Raw genomic sequence first — 6229 nt, 5'->3', positions numbered from 1 at the left:
TTTCCACACCTCTTTCTCACACCTGTCGTTGATGTTTTTATCTTTTCTTCCACCTCCTCTGCTCAGCATCTAGTGAACACTGCTAAGATTTTGAAATCTTTATCTTTTGATGGCTCTCTCTTGGATTCTCTGTAGAAAGAAGAGAGAAACCTGAGGGTGGAATCTGTCACTGGTGCCTTTTTTGTGTGTGAGTGGTGGACCTTGTGCTAGCTAGGCAGGTGTTCTACCACTTGAGCCACACCCCAAGCCCTTTTTGCTTTAGTTATTTTTTTGGATAGGGTCTTGTGTTTTTGCATTAGGCCCTGGCCTAGTACTGTGATCCTCTTACCTATGCCTCCTATGTGACTGGGACAACAAACTTGCACCACTATGCCTGACTAGTCCTTTGGGTTTAAAAGGCTCTTTAAGGTGCTCAGAGTATAGAGTCGGCCATGACACGTGACAACTTCTCTAGATGGTGAAGTCCCCGTGGTGTCTAGTGCAGTTTCTCATTTGGTCCTCACAATCCTGGGGCCTCTGGGGAGGCTGGAGTGAACAGAGCTGCAGAAATAATATGAAGGCTTCACTGAGTAGGGAGCTTATGTTAAGAACGACAATAAGACATTGTCCTGCTTGTCAGAGAGCTGATGGACAGGTATGCCAGACTGGAAAAAGGCTCAGTTGGGGGGTGGGGCTTGGAAGAGTAAGCAGGTGGGTAGGGCATAGAAGCAGCAGTTTACTCAGCTGGTGCTAAGAGCCAGAGTTAGCAGTGGGAGAAGATGAGAGAGGAGCCAGTGTGGGACTCGAGAGTCAATAAGATGATGCAAGCCATGAGGTCTGTAGAAATCTGAGTAAGTCCTGCTGCCGAGGGTAAGTGTGAGGCCAGAAAATAACATGTCAGCAATGTCAGTGGCACACACAGAGGACAGTGACAGATTGCACAGCACCCCATCCCCCATTTCTGGGCTAATAGAAGTGACAGCAGTATGGATGAATGAAAGCCACAGCTTGCCTATTAGTTTCGACTTCCTTCTGCAAAGACTTTCCACTGGAACTTGCAAAATGTGCACTTCACCTCTTTGTCTTGTCCTTCCCAGCCTGTTGGAAGACTGACAGGTCTATGGAGGCATGTCCCTGTGGGGAGAAAGGAAGAGAGAAGATAGATCCATAAGTTGTATGAGTGGCTCCAGTACACTGGAGATGGAGACCAGGCTGTTTTGCACAGTCCATTCCTAAGTTCTTCATGGGATACAGGCAGAATCACACTTTGGGCCCACTGCTCGAGAGGTTCACCTGGATGGTAGGGTCCATGCTGCTCTTCCACCACCTCCTCTCCAGTATAGGTGGATGACACAGCAACAATAGACATGGTTCTTGGAGAGCAGCCCAGCCATGCTGGTCCAGCATGCTGAGCTGTGCTTTCCCTTGACCTCCAGGCATGGCTGGTGAAAGCTGTGGGAGTTTCCCATTACTGAGCCTAGGAATCCTCTGCTCCATGCTGTTTACACTGTTGCTTTTTCTTTATCTCCCTCTGGTTCCTCCTTTGAGAAGATTATTTAGAACAGGTGCTTTGTTTTCCCCAATAACTCCTGGCAGCCATCAACACCAGAGTCTGTCTCTTAGAATTTCCTAAGCGTGTTCCTAATATCCTAAACTGTGCCTGAGTTTTTGACTTTGCCAGTGCCTCATCACTGTGTCTCTGTGTTTCTGCCAGTGTCTGTCTGTCTCTGTCTCTATCATACTTATGGTCAGCTGCCTCAAGCTGTCACACCCTCTGGGTTTAGAAAGTGGCCTCAGTCAATCTCTTTCTGTGCTCAGGAACAGGACACGATGTGTGTGATCCCCACCCTCCACCCCATGCACAAAAAACTTCCAAAGTCTCCTGTCCCTGTAAAGAAAAACACCCGAGGGTCTGTTTCTACCCAGAATTCCCCCTACCCTCAGGGCAAACCCCAAAGCAGGCAGACAATCATTCATTTATGAAAATGAAAGATTCATGAGGGACTCCGCTGGGCTGCCAGCAGAGTTTAGGCAGGTTCTGATCCTGCTTTAATTTAATTAAACCCTGTTTATTCAATCAGCCCAGAGATATGTATCCTCAGGCAGGAATTTGCTGCTGCCTCTGAACTGTGTTTTTGTCTACAGGAGGAGACCTGTAATCTACCCGGTGTTTTTGAAGGGTTTGGGGCCTGTGAGGAAGGCTAGTGATCTGGATGCAGGCCCAGCACTGTGGGGACCCTGCATTCGGTACGGTGCTTGTGCATGTGTGCAGGCGTGAGCCTATGCATGTATGTGTGAGAGTGTGCACACGCAGAGCTCCTATTGCTCAGTGCCCACGGTCTGCTTCTTGAGAAGGACTATCAGAAAAGCCAGACCTGCCACCAGTCTGCATTCTCAGCCACTGCAGGAGGAAAATGTTAGAGAAACAAGGTCACGCTGTGGCTTAAGGACAGTGCTGTGCAGAGTGCTTCGCAAATCCTGTGGGTGCTGGTTAAGCACGCTGGTGCCCAGGTCCCACACCCAGACTTGCCGAGCCACACTAAAGTTTGAGCTACTATGTTCTCCAGTGTTCTTAGCCTCAGGAGCATGTACATTTTCAGGATGGAGGTAGGGTAGGCAGAAAACAATGATGGCAATCCATGAAGACGGAATTATGGTGGGGACAATCATGATGGCCTCACAAGTGCATCCTGGAGATGTCTGAGTCTTCCGGGTAGAGTACAACCTCTGTCTTCCATGTGCAAAGGCAGATCTGAGGGGAGCAGCAGTGGTGAGGTAGGTCTGAGTCTGGATGGTGGTAGTGGATATCTGAGCCCACACCTGCGTCTGGGCAGTGCTTGCTCAGCAGAGTCATTGAAGGGCAGGGCAGAGCTGGGGTCCAGGCCAGACTGTTGCAAGTGATGGGAGGAACTGATGTTAGAAATCCTTGAAAGGAGAGGTGCCGGGATTGTTGACCTTTTAAGGAAAATGGGAATGAAAGGGAAAGGAAGGGAACTTCCAATTCAGGAAAAAAATGTGTTTGACCCTATTAATGTGGAAGCAGTTTTGGAAAGCCGATGACATTTGGAAATACTTAGCCACTCCTTTTCTGAGCTGATTCCTATGATTTTTCAACTTCTGTCCTCTCTTTGAGAGAGCACATCCATTTATATAGTTTAAAAAACAGAGGCAGTCCTCTTGGTGCACTGGATTTCAATCTTACCTTTCAGTAGGAGGGCAGTCTGTGTGCCACTAAATACTTCCTTCCTGACCAATTTCACTTTCATAATTCTCCATAATCTCAAATCTAATGTGCTGCAAATCAAATCACATCATTTTCCTTATATTATGACTTGGGCAGGCTCAGCCTGGACTTCTTCAGTTCTGTGGTCCATGAGCTGGTGGGGAGGAGACGCTGGGGATGAAAAGGAACCCAAGGACAACTGCAGGCAATTTCCAGGTCCAGGGAAGGAGACTTGAGGAGGGGTGAGAGACCTAGGCCTCTTCCTCCCACCCTATGTGATCTGTACTTAATGTGAGTGAAGGCACCTATAATACTATGTTGTCTTTGTATGTGTGTGTCGTCTTTGTGTGTGTCTGTGTTAGAAATGGACTAGGAACTTTCCCAGAATCTCATGGTTAAATAAAATTTGAGAGCTCCCATTTTCTTTTATTTATTTATTTATTTAATTTATTTTTTATTGTTTTATTATTCATATGTGCATACAATGATTGGGTCATTTTCTCCCCCCTGCCCCCACCCCCTCCCTTATCACCCACTCTGCCCCCTCCCTCTCCCCCACCCCCTCGATACCCAGCAGAAACTATTTTGCCCTTATCTCTAATTTTGTTGAAGAGAGAGTATAAGCAATAATAGGAAGGAACAAGGGTTTTTGCTAGTTGAGATAAGGATAGCTATACAGGGAGTTGACTTGCATTGATTTCCTGTGCATGTGTGTTACCTTCTAGGTTAATTCTTTTTGATCTAACCTTTTCTCTAGTTCCTGGTCCCCTTCTCCTATTGGCCTCAGTTGCTTTTAAGGTATCTGCTTTAGTTTCTCTGCATTAAGGGCAACAAATGCTAGCTAATTTTTTAGGTGTCTTACCTATCCTCATCCCTCCCTTGTGTGCTCTCGCTTTTATCATGTGCTCAAAGTCCAATCCCCTTGTTGTGTTTGCCCTTGATCTAATGTCTGCATATGAGGGAGAACATACGATTTTTGGTCTTTTGGGCCAGGCTAACCTCACTCAGAATGATGTTCTCCAATTCCATCCATTTACCAGTGAATAATAACATTTCGTTCTTCTTCATGGCTGCATAAAATTACACTGTGTATAGATACCACATTTTCTTAATCCATTCGTCAGTAGTGGGGCATCTTGGCTGTTTCCATAACTTGGCTATTGTGAATAGTGCCACAATAAACATGGGTGTGCAGGTGCTTCTGGAGTAACCTGTGTCACAGTCTTTTGGGTATATCCCCAAGAGTGGTATTGCTGGATCAAATGGTAGATCAATGTTTAGATTTTTAAGTAGCCTCCAAATTTTTTTCCAGAGTGGTTGTACTAGTTTACATTCCCACCAACAGTGTAAGAGGGTTCCTTTTTCCCCACATCGAGAGCTCCCATTTTCAATTAACATCAGCTGACAGTAGCCCTCAAGATGATCCCATAAATCTTGGCCTCCCAGTATTCATACTTTTCCATAGTAGGGTTGACCTATATCATCACTCAGATATTACAGAAATCGTTGTGTGGACCTCTGACTCTAAATCATAAGACATACTGTGGCTTCTGCCTGGCTGGCTTAGTCTTGGAGTCTTGGGAGAAGGCTACCAGCTCCCTACCAGCTTTGTGGAGAGATTCACATGGTAAGAAGCTGAGAACTCCTGCCAACAGGCATCTTGTAAATCAGCCTTCTTGTAAGTGAGTCCTCCAGTCACTGAAAATCGTTCAGATGACTGTAGTCCAGGCTAACCAGCACCGCCCCCCGCCCCCCACTGTGCTGTTACGAAAGACCTCAAAGGCAGAACTGTCCAGCTAAGATGCGGCTGTGTTCCTGACGTACAGAAACTATGAGGTAATAAGTGCTTACTGTTTAAGCTGCTTTGGATAACTAATACAGTCATAGTAAAATAAACTGTTAAATATAATGGAATTTGATATTCATACAAAATTACAAAATGTTCATGGATGTGCATCATTTTTTTATAGAGCAAGAGTAATGCTACGCTTTTCTGATTCTTTTCTCAAGCTAGTGCCCAACACTGCCTCTGACCCTTCTGGGTTCAAGGTCAGGACAGCCCATATCATAGTCAACACCACGGAAGGCAGAGACATGCCAGACCCACTGTTCATTGGTTGTAACACAGTACTAATGCCCTCACTTTAGTATCTCCCACTCAAACTCTTCCTAGCTCTGAAAAGAACAGTGGCCATAGTGGTCACCAAATAGGAGTCATCAATTGATAGAACAGGTGAGTCCATCTTGTTCTTCCTTGTGATATTTTGCAGAATAACTCTGATATTAAGGGAGAGAAATACCAGAGAGAGAGAGAGAGAGAGAGAGACAGAGAGACAGACAGACAGAGACAGAGACAGAGAGAGCAAGCATGGGAACCTGGTTTAAAAAATTTAAATTGATAATAATTATACATCTTTATGGGGTAAAGAGTGATAGTTTTGCCTTATTTATTTATTACCAAAGCTCCTTGTCTTACCCTTATATGAGTTCACTTATATTAGCTTTGTAACTCCTTTCCTGAACATTTTGGAGCAGGTGTAATTTAGCTCCATTTTGCAGATGAGAAAGCGGAAGATCGGGTTGTCCTGGGGCTTGGCCAAGGACAGAACTTGAACACAGTCTTGAATTAGACTGTAATTAGACAGTATTGAATTACACCTTTTCCTCTAGACCTACAGTGTCCAATGTGATCATCCCTAGCCACACGTGGTCAGGAAGCATATGAATTTACATTGCGCACTCATGCACTTGAACTCCCATGTGGCCACAAGCATTGTGAGCTTACTTGTGGTCAGGAAGCATTTGAAATGTGGTCAGTCTGAACTGAGATGTGCTGTAAGTATAAAATACACATGATATTTAAAAAACTTAGTGGGCTGGTGGAGTGGCTCAAGTAGTAGATCGCACGTGTGAGGCCCTGAGTTCAAACTCCAGTTCTGCAAGAAAAGAAGTTTCAAAGAATTAGTGTGAAAAATTGAATGTAAAATGTATGGTTATATTTATACCATATTATATTATGATTATATG

This window comes from Castor canadensis, chromosome 6 (genome assembly GCF_047511655.1).
Source record: "Castor canadensis chromosome 6, mCasCan1.hap1v2, whole genome shotgun sequence".
NCBI classification, from domain to species: Eukaryota; Metazoa; Chordata; class Mammalia; order Rodentia; family Castoridae; genus Castor; species Castor canadensis.
Note: the sequence above shows the minus strand (reverse complement) of the source record.